Source organism: Rattus norvegicus, chromosome 15, assembly GCF_036323735.1.
Source record: "Rattus norvegicus strain BN/NHsdMcwi chromosome 15, GRCr8, whole genome shotgun sequence".
In the NCBI taxonomy this organism is placed as follows: domain Eukaryota; kingdom Metazoa; phylum Chordata; class Mammalia; order Rodentia; family Muridae; genus Rattus; species Rattus norvegicus.
Genome location: NC_086033.1, coordinates 20,605,882 through 20,620,286, shown reverse-complemented (window position 1 = coordinate 20,620,286; position 14,405 = coordinate 20,605,882). Strand labels below are relative to the sequence as shown.

At 40.5% G+C, this 14,405-nt stretch overlaps 1 long non-coding RNA gene across 2 annotated transcripts in view; it reads left to right on the top strand.

Annotated features, from left to right (window-relative positions):
- LOC134482088 (uncharacterized) overlaps window positions 1-14,405 on the top strand; it is a 74,265-nt gene that overhangs the window by 8,522 nt on the left and 51,338 nt on the right. The window lies entirely within an intron of this gene.

The window sequence follows — 14,405 nt, the reverse complement described above, 5'->3', positions numbered from 1 at the left end:
GTAACAACTGAATCCCACTTTTAAAACAGCATTTCAGAGATGTCTAGTGGCTCAACTTTGATTTTACGGACCTGCAGTTGCTCAGTTCTCATGATTGTAGGATTGGACCAGGCCATTACTAGACTTGACTGTGTAGGGACAGTAAGAGTTTTGACAGTTCTTCAAGATGAAAAAAATTAAGAAACCATTCTGTCAACAGCTTAATGCAAAAGGAAGAAACTTGTTCAGCACCTAAGACCCAGCAGCCCTTTCAGAGCCAAGGAGAAACAGTGTCTCTAAAGAAGCACTGCCTGGTGCAGGACACGTTACTAAAATGAAGAAAGCTAAGGGCTTCAGGAAATGTGCATCAGGAGGACTTTGGATGCTAGATATTATATGCTTATAAATCTATTGGTACACGTTGAGAGGATGAACTTTTTGAAATGTTTATCTCCTTAGGAGTGAAAATATTTGAGCTGAGGAAATGCTGTAGCCCAGGTAGGAAAGGGAAGTGGGTTTCCATCCAGACATTGGATTTCCCCTCGCACTGAACATGAACATGGGAGGGCTTCAGAGATGTGTTGAGGCACATCAAGAGCTGCTGGGCATCCAGGAGGAGTCTCAGAGTGTAAATTAGTGCTTGTCCTGAGGGATCTTCAAGAATATTAGTGGACACCAGTCAAGAGAATTTCAAAGACTGGAAACCAAATCCTGTACATGTCTCATCTTAGCCTTGGAAGACCTTGACCTACAAAGGCCCCAAAGAGGCATAGCTACATTCATCTTTGAAGGGCATTGCAATTGGTGACTGACAGCCTTTCCACTGTGTTTCCAAGGCCACCACAGGCTGTAGGACTGTGGTGCTAAATCTTCAGCAAGAGAATCCTGCTTAGCTAAATTATTGTGTTTGTTTTTTGTTTTGAGTTTTGTTTGCTTCAGGTGTTGGTTTTGTTTGGTTTTGTTTGAAGTTTTGTTATTTATTCTTTATTAATTTTCTTGTAATAGATTTGTAATTCTGCTAAAGTCATATAGTTTATATTATGACTGTATCCTTTAAGCCTCTTTTGAAAAACATTAATATATTTTTATGAATAAAATGTGTTTCTCAACTCTTCAATGTTAAGAGCCTTGATTAGTTAGTGTGGCGTCATAGTCCTGTAATCCCAGAAACCATAGGCAGTGATAGATCACTGAAACTTGCAGGAACTTTGGGATTCATAATTTGTTCCCAGCCAGCCAGAGCTACACATGTGGATTGGACTTTCGATGTGACTGGTGTGGCCCAGTGTGGATACCAATTTCATGATGGAAAACGTATTCCTGCTGCATCCTTGTGGTCATATATTGAGCTACTCCTAAAATACAGTACTCCAGGGAGATCACATAGAACAAACTAATGAGAAACTCAACAGTATTGCTCTAATGATTCTCAGGAAATGAAAACATTCACCAATGGAGTAAAAAGAGAAATCAGGAAAACCAGAGCTATCGGTGTCTGGTTTCTTGAAATATAGTCTCATTTGGAACCACATAGGAGAGATAATGAATTCCATATTTTAAAAAAACCTTTTTATAATTAATTTTTATGTTGTTGGCCTTGAATAAATATTTGGTGCCTATTTTGGATGATTGTTTGGTTCAGTTTACTATCATTACCATTATTGTTATTTCTTTTATACGTAAGTGTTTTGCCTACTGTAAGTGCTGTGAACCACATACCTGCAATTGCCACAGAGGCCAGTCGGGGGCAGTGGAGTCTACCTGAAACCGAGTTACCCTTTTGGTTCAATGTTAAGCAAATGCCCCTGCACTTGACTTTTATCCTTCCTTTTGTACTGTATTAGTTGAAGTGGATCACACTCAACCAAAGAGAGAAGTTTCTTGAGACCTGTGGAATACATACATGGGCTAGGCATGCTTATTGTCTAAACTGCCAGGCGTCCATGTAGGGCATTAGTGGACACAGCATCATATCTCAGCATCTCTTACTGTGAGGGTTGGAGCAGAACTCCCATATCTCATCCTGGGTGACGATGTAGATTAGACCCATCAGATGAAATGAAGAACTGAAAAACTCTCCTGGGGATGAAGGGGTAAGGCAATCATGTTGCCGTACCATAAATGCACTGCTATGAGCAAGCTTCAGACAGCCTGGGGGATGCAGCCTGCAGCAGAGACCACAGGCCTTTGGTGGAGAATGATTCAGTTCAAAACTGGGAAGGGAGAAGGATGGTTGATATTGTTCCAGTAGATCTCACTGCCTCTAAAAAGAGTTTCTTCCAGGTCAGTGAATGATTCTTGTAAAGCAGCTCCTGGAATGGACTTCTGAGACCAAACATGAGCCCCCAAATTAATGTATGGAAGAAGTAATCCTGTGGGTCTCCAGACTGCTGCTTTCAAACCACCAGTCAAAAGTATCCACTCTACGAATGATACATAGATATATACACAGAATACCAGGATGGATACAGAGTTTCTTTGGTTCCATGAATGAGGTATTCAGCAGGTGAATCCACTCAGCAAATAAAGGTAATTGTTGCCAACTCTTGACACCTGAGCTCCTTCCCTAAGACCCACATGATTGAAGGAAAGAACAAACCTCCCACAATTTGTCATCAGATTTTTTTTGTAGTTGGGGTTTCCAGGTCTTGGTCCACAGAAGCAAAGACATCTGGTTTTCCAATTCTTCTTTATCCTATAATCTTTCTCTCTGATGCACTCATGCAAATATATTACTGTGCATTTCATTGGTAGATTACTATTACTATTTTAATTCTTTTGCAAAGAACTATAGAAAATAAGAAGGCCTGTATCAAAGCGTCATATGAAAATCATGCCAAGGGAATATGGCCATTGGGAATTTGTAACTGAGCTGAAACTATTATTAGACACAAACTGTGCTAAAAGGTCTTCTCTAGATACTTGGTGTAGAAGCCAGTGTTTCCTAACAACTTAAAGGATGAAGTTCTCTGTATAGAGAAAAGGGATTTGTTACAATTATCACAGCCTATGGACCAGCTAATTCAACAATGACTGGCTATATGGAAAGTCCAAGAATCCAGGAGTTGATCAGTCCTTAAGGCTGGTTGTCTCAGCTGGACATCAGTATGTGGTTAAATCCTCAGTAAGGAGGCTCTAATATCTGTGAGGGAAAGGATTTGGTAGCAATGTGAGTGCAAGCAGGAAAATTTAAAAGCTTCTTTCTTGCATGCTTTTATATGGGCTTCAAGTAGAATGCATGGTTAAGAATAGATCAGGATTGCAGTTTTACACAGCACCAGTACCTTCAACTGAATGTTCCTTCCCAGGAAGCCACAGCTTGTCAGCATGGCTCAGGAGTTTGTGAGCTGCAAGTTCCCATCTGGGAAGGTGGTCGTGTTCATCAAGCCCACCTTCCCCTATTGCAGAAAGACCCAAGAAATCTCAGTCAACTGCCTTTCTAACCTGGTCTTCTGCAATTTGTGAACATCACAGCCACTAACATCACCAATGCAATTCAAGATTATTTACAAGAGCTCACCAGAGGGAGAACAGTTCCTCAGGTCTTCACAGGTAAAGAAAGACTGCATAGGTGGATGCAGTGATCTAATATCCATGCCACAGAATGGGGAGCCGATGACCTGGCTGAAGCAGACTGGAAATCTGCAGTTATGAAAGGGGTGGCAGGAAGGGCCCATGCTGACAGCAGTCGTCCAGCCATGCTGAGGGCCACTGCCACTGTGAGTTGACGTGAATCACAGAGAATGTTAGTATTTGCTGGTGACTGGGATTTTCAACAAATGGGCTTTTATTTTTCTTTTCCTCAGTGCTAAGAACTGTTGCTCTAACCATGGTGCTGAGAAGCTTAACAGACAACACTGGCTTGATTTTCCACTCTTCATGTGCTGTCTCTTCCTCTAAGCCCATGTTTCACAATCCAGTTGACCTAAATCCCCAATGAATCTGTTGTTGATTTCCTACTACTGTTGGTCAGCTGAAGTCATTTTGCAGAAGTCCACTTCCTAAATGATTATTATATCAATGGATAATGTGAATTTGTTTATGAGCCACACACAGACCTTTCCCTCCCTCCTGCAGGCACCATCCCACTTCTGCATTCACAGCTCTCAGTCAGTGTACTCAACCTTGCCCTCCCACACCCACAGAAGTCCACACTTGTATGAGGATGCTGTTTGAAAAATCAGATGAAGAGCTTTAGCATACTTGGTCCTCACTGTAGCCATAACAACATAGACAACAGAGCAGATGGTGCATTCATCTCTGTTCATAAAGGTGATTAATTGCCCAGAAAATCCCAAGCACTTGTGTGTTGATCCTCGTTAGAGTAAGAGCAAAATCAAATATGAAATGCAAAGTTGCAGAGCTCTCCTTCCAAGACTATCTGTGAAAGAAGTTGTTTGCAAAACACTGTCCTAAAATATTTCTTCCATTCACACTTTGACATTTTCTTTGGTGTTTTACTATGACATTTAATTATCATGGATCTGTAGGTCTCTTCTCTAGTCTCCAGTGAGAAGGACTCATTCCTAGTAAAGATGTATCTGTAGATGACTAAAAGAAAAACGAAAACAGAAGAATAGATCGGGATTAAAGTTCTGTGTTAAAGGTGCGACTTCCTACCTCAAAGATCAAGATTTGAAGTTGATTTGACTTTATATTAAGCAGAAATCCCTCACAGATTTCCCTCTACCTTTGGGGTTTGGTTATTCTCAGATGAAGACAATGTAACAACCAAGAATAGCCTTTAGAGACATATTCCCCTCTTTACTAATATTCCTGAGCAAGTGAAACACTAAAAGATACAAGGAAGGAATGGTTATAATCAAAAGCTACATCTGGGTCATCTCTAACTCTCTTAGTCAAGGTGACTTTAGATATGCTCTTTATGGCCATGGATTGCTCTCATAGGACTCTGTAGAGTGTTGTTCCTACTGCCTCACTTTAAGCTCTAGGTAGATCAAGCTACCAGCCCTGCCCATGTTCCCTTGGACTGCACAAGAAAGACACACACATTAAGATACTTTTGATGTGTTTTAGCTCAATTGCCAGGTTCTTCTAAGCCTTTCCCAAATACCAAGTCCTCTTTTTCTCTCCCAGCTCAACATCTCTAAATCAGCCCTCAGCTCAGTTCCTCAGTTGCCTTTAGTCATAGCTCAGCACCTAAATCTGCTCTCAGCTTATTGTGTTTCTAACCTCCTGCCTGCTACACCAAGCCCAGTCTGGGAGGCCACCAATGGCCACTCTACCCTAGATCTCACATGGCTGGTGGCTCTTATTCCCTCTGAAGTATCAAATCTTTCCTCCTCCCTTGCATCTACCAGTCTGCCTACAGGGAAACTAGAAGTCCTGCCTATGCCACCCAGCTGATTAGCCACGAGCATCTTCATGGAACTATCAAGAATCAATTTGGGAACAAGACCTTCAGTGTTCACAGGAAGATTTCTGATCTAAGCATCAAAATCATGCCCTACAGGACTCAACGCCTGTCTCTGGTTTTGGGTGGGAGGTGGAGCAGTTAGAAAACTATGACAAAAACTCAGATCATTTTTTACAATTAGAAAATTGAAATTGAATATATATGTATTATATACATGTTACTAACTATGCCTGGATAACAGGCTCCAAGAGTGTGGAAATTGGGAACAGTTAAGGCAAAAGGAAAAAAGCCTTTATGAAGCAAACACAGTGGACCTGTCAGAAAGACTGGGGTCTTTCTGGCCCTGTGAATTTGGACTTGAACTTCTTCACGCCACTTCTTGATCACTCCATGCATCCTGAAAAGAATAGAACAAAAACAAAAACAAAACAAAATTAAATTAAAAAATCACCAAAATGAAACAAAATGCAAAAGCAAAAGCAAACAACCTCCTTGGTAAACCAGGAAGATGGAGGGAAGACTGCTTGAGGTCTTCATTGTAAACTACCTGTACAAGCAACCAATTGCTTTCAATGCAAAAATTGTTCATTGTTTTAGTTGAAGCTTCTCTGTGAGTTAAAGAAACAGGGTTTGGAGGCAGCAACACCAGGAACAGAAACAAATCATACTGTGGAGCTCACCACTGATAATACCATGGTCACTGTGGGCACAGCAGAGAATACTGGTGTTAGACAATGGGTCTCATGTGGTGTTCTATTGAAATCTCCACTCTGCCAACCACATCACACTGCTTATGTAACTATTCAATTTTTTAATCTGATTACATTTTTTTTCTTTTTTTTCTTTTTTTTATTCTTTTTTTTTTATTATTAACTTGAGTATTTCTTATATACATTTCAAGTGTTATTCCCTTTCCCGGTTTCCGGGCAAACATCCCCCTCCCCCCTCCCCTTCCTTATGGGTGTTCCCCTCCCAACCCTCCCCCCATTGCCGCCCTCCCCCCATAGTCTAGTTCACTGGGGGTTCAGTCTTAGCAGGACCCAGGGCTTCCCCTTCCACTGGTGCTCTTACTAGGATATTCGTTGCTACCTATGGGGTCAGAGTCCAGGGTCAGTCCATGTATAGTATTTAGGTAGTGGCTTAGTCCCTGGAAGCTCTGGTTGCTTGACATTGTTGTACTTTTGGGGTCTCGAGCCCCTTCAAGCTCTTCCAGTTCTTTCTCTGATTCCTTCAACGGGGGACCTATTCTCAGTTCAGTGGTTTGCTGCTGGTATTCACCTCTGTATTTGCTGTATTCTGGCTGTGTCTCTCAGGAGCGATCTACATCCGGCTCCTGTCGGTCTGCACTTCTTTACTTCATCCATCTTGTCTAATTGGGTGGCTGTATATGTATGGGCCACATGTGGGGCAGGCTCTGAAGGGGTGTTCCTTCAGTCTCTGTTTTAATCTTTGCCTCTCCCTTCCCTGCCAAGGGTATCCTTTTTCCTCATTTAAAGAAGGAGTGAAGCATTCACATTTTGATCATCCATCTTGAGTTTCGTTTGTTCTAGGGATCTAGGGTAATTCAAGCATTTGGGCTAAAAGCCACTTATCAATGAGTGCATACCATGTATGTCTTTCTGTGATTGGGTTAGCTCACTCAGGATGATATTTTCCAGTTCCAACCATTTGCCTACGAATTTCATAAACTCGTTGTTTTTGATAGCTGAGTAATATTCCATTGTGTAGATGTACCACATTTTCTGTATCCATTCCTCTGTTGAAGGGCATCTGGGTTCTTTCCAGTTTCTGGCTATTATAAATAAGGCTGCGAAGAACATAGTGGAGCACGTGTCTCTTTTATATGTTGAGGCATCTTTTGGGTATATGCCCAAGAGAGGTATAGCTGGATCCTCAGGCAGTTCAATGTCCAATTTTGTGAGGAACCTCCAGACTGATTTCCAGTATGGTTTTACCAGTCTGCAATCCCACCAACAATGGAGGACTGTTCCTCTTTCTCCACATCCTCGCCAGCATCTGCTGTCACCTGAGTTTTTGATCTTAGCCATTCTCACTGGTGTGAGGTGAAATCTCAGGGTTGTTTTGATTTGCATTTCCCTTATGACTAAAGATGTTGAACATTTCTTTAGGTGTTTCTCAGCCATTCGGCATTCCTCAGCTGTGAATTCTTTGTTTAGCTCTGAACCCCATTTTTTAATAGGGTTATTTGTTTCCCTGCGGTCTAACTTCTTGAGTTCTTTGTATATTTTGGATATAAGGCCTCTATCTGTTGTAGGATTGGTAAAGATCTTTTCCCAATCTGTTGGTTGCCGTTTTGTCCTAACCACCGTGTCCTTTGCCTTACAGAAGCTTTGCAGTTTTATGAGATCCCATTTGTCGATTCTTGATCTTAGAGCATAAGCCATTGGTGTTTTGTTCAGGAAATTTTTTCCAGTGCCCATGTGTTCCAGATGCTTCCCTAGTTTTTCTTCTATTAGTTTGAGTGTGTCTGGTTTGATGTGGAGGTCCTTGATCCACTTGGACTTAAGCTTTGTGCAGGGTGATAAGCATGGATCGATCTGCATTCTTCTACATGTTGCCCTCCAGTTGAACCAGCACCATTTGCTGAAAATGCTATCTTTTTTCCATTGGATGGTTTTGGCTCCTTTGTCAAAAATCAAGTGACCATAGGTGTGTGGGTTCATTTCTGGGTCTTCAATTCTATTCCATTGGTCTATCTGTCTGTCTCTGTACCAATACCATGCAGTTTTTATCACTATTGCTCTGTAATACTGCTTGAGTTCAGGGATAGTGATTCCCCCTGAAGTCCTTTTATTGTTGAGGATAGCTTTAGCTATCCTGGGTTTTTTGTTATTCCAGATGAATTTGCAAATTGTTCTGTCTAACTCTTTGAAGAATTGGATTGGTATTTTGATGGGGATTGCGTTGAATCTGTAGATTGCTTTTGGTAAAATGGCCATTTTTACTATATTAATCCTGCCAATCCATGAGCATGGGAGATCTTTCCATCTTCTGAGGTCTTCTTCAATTTCTTTCCTCAGTGTCTTGAAGTTCTTATTGTACAGATCTTTTACTTGCTTGGTTAAAGTCACACCGAGGTACTTTATATTATTTGGGTCTATTATGAAGGGTGTCGTTTCTCTAATTTCTTTCTCGGCTTGTTTCTCTTTTGTATAGAGGAAGGCAACTGATTTATTTGAGTTAATTTTATACCCAGCCACTTTGCTGAAGTTGTTTATCAGCTTTAGTAGTTCTCTGGTGGAACTTTTGGGATCACTTAAATATACTATCATGTCATCTGCAAATAGTGATATTTTGACTTCTTCTTTTCCGATCTGTATCCCCTTGATCTCCTTTTGTTGTCTGATTGCTCTGGCTAGAACTTCAAGAACTATATTGAATAAGTAGGGAGAGAGTGGGCAGCCTTGTCTAGTCCCTGATTTTAGTGGGATTGCTTCAAGTTTCTCTCCATTTAGTTTAATGTTAGCAACTGGTTTGCTGTATATGGCTTTTACTATGTTTAGGTATGGGCCTTGAATTCCTATTCTTTCCAGGACTTTTATCATGAAGGGGTGTTGAATTTTGTCAAATGCTTTCTCAGCATCTAATGAAATGATCATGTGGTTCTGTTCTTTCAGTTTGTTTATATAATGGATCACGTTGATGGTTTTCCTTATATTAAACCATCCCTGCATGCCTACTTGATCATGGTGGATGATTGTTTTGATGTGCTCTTGGATTCGGTTTGCCAGAATTTTATTGAGTATTTTTGCGTCGATATTCATAAGGGAAATTGGTCTGAAGTTCTCTTTCTTTGTTGTGTCTTTGTGTGGTTTAGGTATAAGAGTAATTGTGGCTTCGTAGAAGGAATTCGGTAGGGCTCCATCTGTTTCAATTTTGTGGAATAGTTTGGATAATATTGGTATGAGGTCTTCTATGAAGGTTTGATAGAATTCTGCACTAAACCCGTCTGGACCTGGGTTCTTTTTGGTTGGGAGACCTTTAATGACTGCTTCTATTTCCTTAGGAGTTATGGGGTTGTTTAACTGGTTTATCTGTTCCTGATTTAACTTCGATACCTGGTATCTGTCTAGGAAATTGTCCATTTCCTGAAGAGTTTCAAGTTTTGTTGAATATAGGCTTTTATAGTAAGATCTGATGATTTTTTGAATTTCCTCTGAATCTGTTGTTATGTCTCCCTTTTCATTTCTGATTTTGTTAATTTGGACGCACTCTCTGTGTCCTCTCGTTAGTCTGGCTAAGGGTTTATCTATCTTGTTGATTTTCTCAAAGAACCAACTTTTGGTTCTGTTGATTCTTTCTATGGTCCTTTTTGTTTCTACTTGGTTGATTTCAGCTCTGAGTTTGATTATTTCCTGCCTTCTACTCCTCCTGGGTGTATTTGCTTCTTTTTGTTCTAGAGCTTTTAGGTGTGCTGTCAAGCTGCTGACATATGCTCTTTCCTGTTTCTTTCTGCAGGCACTCAGCGCTATGAGTTTTCCTCTTAGCACAGCTTTCATTGTGTCCCATAAGTTTGGGTATGTTGTATCTTCATTTTCATTAAATTCTAAAAAGTTTTTAATTTCTTTCCTTATTTCTTCCTTGACCAGGTTATCATTGAGTAGAGCATCGTTCAATTTCCACGTATATGTGGGCATTCTTCCCTTATTGTTATTGAAGACCAGTTTTAGGCCGTGGTGGTCCGATAGCACGCATGGGATTATTTCTATCTTTCTGTACCTGTTGAGGCCCGTTTTTTGACCAATTATATGGTCAATTTTGGAGAAAGTACCATGAGGAGCTGAGAAGAAGGTATATCCTTTTGCTTTAGGATAGAATGTTCTATAAATATCCGTTAAGTCCATTTGGCTCATGACTTCTCTTAGTCTGTCGACATCACTGTTTAATTTCTGTTTCCATGATCTGTCCATTGATGAGAGTGGGGTGTTGAAATCTCCCGCTATTATTGTGTGAGGTGCAATGTGTGTTTTGAGCTTTAGTAAGGTTTCTTTTACGTATGTAGGTGCCCTTGTATTTGGGGCATAGATATTTAGGATTGAGAGTTCATCTTGGTGGATTTTTCCTTTGATGAATATGAAGTGTCCTTCCTTATCTTTTTTGATGACTTTTAGTTGGAAATTGATTTTATTTGATATTAGAATGGCTACTCCAGCTTGCTTCTTCTGACCATTTGCTTGGAAAGTTGTTTTCCAGCCTTTCACTCTGAGGTAGTGTCCGTCTTTGTCTCTGAGGTGTGTTTCCTGTAGGCAGCAGAATGCAGGGTCCTCGTTGCGTATCCAGTTTGTTAATCTATGTCTTTTTATTGGGGAGTTGAGGCCATTGATATTGAGAGATATTAAGGAATAGTGATTATTGCTTCCCGTTATATTCATATTTGGATGTGAGGTTATGTTTGTGTGCTTTCATTCTCTTTGTTTTGTTGCCAAGACGATTAGTTTCTTGCTTCTTCTAGGGTATAGCTTGCCTCCTTATGTTGGGCTTTACCATTTATTATCCTTTGTAGTGCTGGATTTGTAGAAAGATATTGTGTAAATTTGGTTTTGTCATGGAATATCTTGGTTTCTCCATCAATGTTAATTGAGAGTTTTGCAGGATACAGTAACCTGGGCTGGCATTTGTGTTCTCTTAGGGTCTGTATGACATCAGTCCAGGATCTTCTGGCCTTCATAGTTTCTGGCGAGAAGTCTGGTGTGATTCTGATAGGTCTCCCTTTATATGTTATTTGACCTTTTTCCCTTACTGCTTTTAATATTCTTTCTTTATTTTGTGCGTTTGGTGTTTTGACAATTATGTGACGGGAGGTGTTTCTTTTCTGGTCCAATCTATTTGGAGTTCTGTAGGCTTCCTGTATGTCTATGGGTATCTCTTTTTTTAGGTTAGGGAAGTTTTCTTCTATGATTTTGTTGAAGATATTTACTGGTCCTTTGAGCTGGGAGTCTTCACTCTCTTCTATACCTATTATCCTTAGGTTTGATCTTCTCATTGAGTCCTGGATTTCCTGTATGTTTTGGACCAGTAGCTTTTTCCGCTTTACATTATCTTTGACAGTTGAGTCAATGATTTCTATGGAATCTTCTGCTCCTGAGATTCTCTCTTCCATCTCTTGTATTCTGTTGGTGAAGCTTGTATCTACAGCTCCTTGTCTCTTCTTTTGGTTTTCTATATCCAGGGTTGTTTCCATGTGTTCTTTCTTGATTGCTTCTATTTCCATTTTTAATTCCTTCAACTGTTTGATTGTGTTTTCCTGGAATTCTTTCAGGGATTTTTGTGTCTCCTCTCTATGGGCTTCTACTTGTTTATTTATGTTTTCTTGGAATTCTTTCAGGGATTTTTGTGTCTCCTCTCTATGGGCTTCTACTTGTTTATTTATGTTTTCCTGGAATTCTTTCAGGGATTTTTGCGATTCTTTCAGGCATTTTTGCGATTCCTCTCTGTAGGCTTCTACTTGTTCTCTAAGGGAGTTCTTCACGTCTTTCTTGAAGTCCTCCAGCATCATGATCAAAAATGATTTTGGAACTAGATCTTGCTTTTCTGGTGTGTTTGGATATTCCATGTTTGTTTTGATGGGAGAATTGGTCTCCGATGGTGCCATGTAGTCTTGGTTTCTGTTGCTTGGGTTCCTGCGCTTGCCTCTCGCCATCAGATTATCTCTAGTGTTACTTTGTTCTGCTATTTCTGACAGTGGCTAGACTGTCCTATAAGCCTGTGTGTCAGGAGTGCTGTAGACCTGTTTTCCTCTCTTTCAGTCAGTTATGGGGACAGAGTGTTCTGCTTTCCGGCGTGTAGTTTTTCCTCTCTACAGGTCTTCAGCTGTTCCTGTGGGCCTGTGTCTTGAGTTCACCAGGCAGCTTTCTTGCAGCAGAAAAGTTGGTCTTACCTGTGGTCCCGGGGCTCAAGTTCGCTCGTGGGGTGCTGCCCACGGGCTCTCTGCAGCGGCAGCAACCAGGAAGACCTGTGCCGCCGTTTCCGGGAGCTTCAGTGCACCAGGGTTCCAGATGGTCTTTGGCTTTTTCCTCTGGCGTCCGAGATGTGTGTGCAGAGAGCAGTCTCTGTCTGGTTTCCCAGGCTTGTCTGCCTCTCTGAAGGTTCAGCTCTCCCTCCCACGGGATTTGGGTGCAGAGAACTGTTTATCCGGTCTGTTTCCCTCAGGTTCCGGCGGTGTCTCAGGCAGGGGTCCTGCCGCTCCTGGGCCCTCCCCCACAGGAGCCCAGAGGCCTTATACAGTTTCCTCTTGGGCCAGGGATGTGGGCAGGGGTGAGCAGTGTTGGTGGTCTCTTCTGCTCTGCAGCCTCAGGAGTGCCCACCTGACCAGGCGGTTGGGTCTCTCTCTCACAGGGTCTGGGGACAGAGAGCTGCTCCTGATTACATTTTTGCCTCCCTGTTTTTTTCTCTTTAAAATTATCTGTAAACAGGTTAGCTCTCTGTACTTTCAAAGTTGTCCTTTGTCTCATAGTAGAATATTTATAGTCAAGTTTCTGAGTTTCATAAAAGTGGGTGATTTATTGTAGTAAAAATTTCTAATCACGATTTATTGTATTTTATTAATTTATCAAAACTGACCTTATTATATTATCTACTTATCCATAAAACTATAAAAGCTTTGATTTATTCAAGTCTTTAAGGTCTTTCAGAACATCAGCTGGAAAGTTCTTATATGTATTCAGGATGGCTCGTGGGTGCTTCATATGTCTTCTTACTAATAGTATGCTTTATAAGTGTGCTTATCCAGGGTGTTTTGTTATATATTTTAAGACTATTTTGAGTGGAATTTTCCCCTGATTTCTTTCCCACTTTTTGCTATTGATATACGGGAAGGCTACTGAGTTTTATGTGTTAATCTTGCATTCTGATACTTTTATGAATGTGTTTATCAGCTTTAAGAGACTTCATTTTTTAGAGATAAGTTTTTAGGTATTTTTTTGGTAGAATCATATGATCTTTAAATAATTAAAATTCGACTCTCCCCTTTTCATTTGTATCCCTTAGAACTACAGTTGTCTTCTCACTTTACCTAAGACTAGAAGTACTGTATTGAATAGGGAATTAAAGCATGGAGAGCCTTGTCTTATTTCTGCGTGTAATGGAATTACTTTGAATTTTTCTCTATTTCGCATAATGCTGGCTGTGCAGCTGTTGGGCATTATTCTACATCCTTAGAGTCCCTTTTTCGGGAGTGGATAAAGAATTTTGTTAAAGCCCTCTCCCCCCTTTTCATCCAGTAATGTGCTCAGATGGTTTATGTCCTTTAGTTGTTTTATGTGGTAGAATACATTTGTCAATTTGTATACGATAAATCACATCTGCATGATGGAATGAAGACACCTTGAGAGTGGTGAATGATATTTTTATGTGATTTTGAATTTGATTAACAAGAATTTTATTGAGAATTTGTATGTATATGTCATCAGGAAGACTGGCCTGTAAGTCATTCTCTGCACTGATTCTGATTCTTCTCCTCTCCTCTCCCCTCCCCCCATCCCCTCCCCTCCCCTCCCCTCCTTCCCTCCCCTCCCCTCCCCTCCCCTCTCCTCCCCTCCCCTCCCCCCTCTCTCTCAACATAGGTTAACTCTGACTTTAAAGAATGCGTGTGAATGAATTACTTTTCCTAGCTTGAGGAATAAATGCAGGAGTGTTATCTGTTTTTTAAATATCTGGTCAAATTCTACACTGAATCCATCTGGTCTGGGCTTCCTTTATTTGGAAAAATTACTGTTTTTGTGTCATTGGTTAGTATGGGACTCCAAATTATTCACATTGTCTTGATTTAATTTCAGTAGATCATAAAGATTTAGAAATTAATTAAAGAAAGATTTTTTTCAGTTGGCAGAATGCAAATTATAGAAGGATTGAATGTCCTTAATGTCTTTGCCTCTTTAACTTTGATATTTTTATGATTCACTTCCTTTTGGTTAGCTTTGCCTGGAGGTGTGTCAATCTTGTTAAAACTTTCAAAGAAACAACTTTTCATTTCACTGATTCTTTTATACATTTTTCTCACTGGTTTCAGCCATGACTAATGGGATATCTA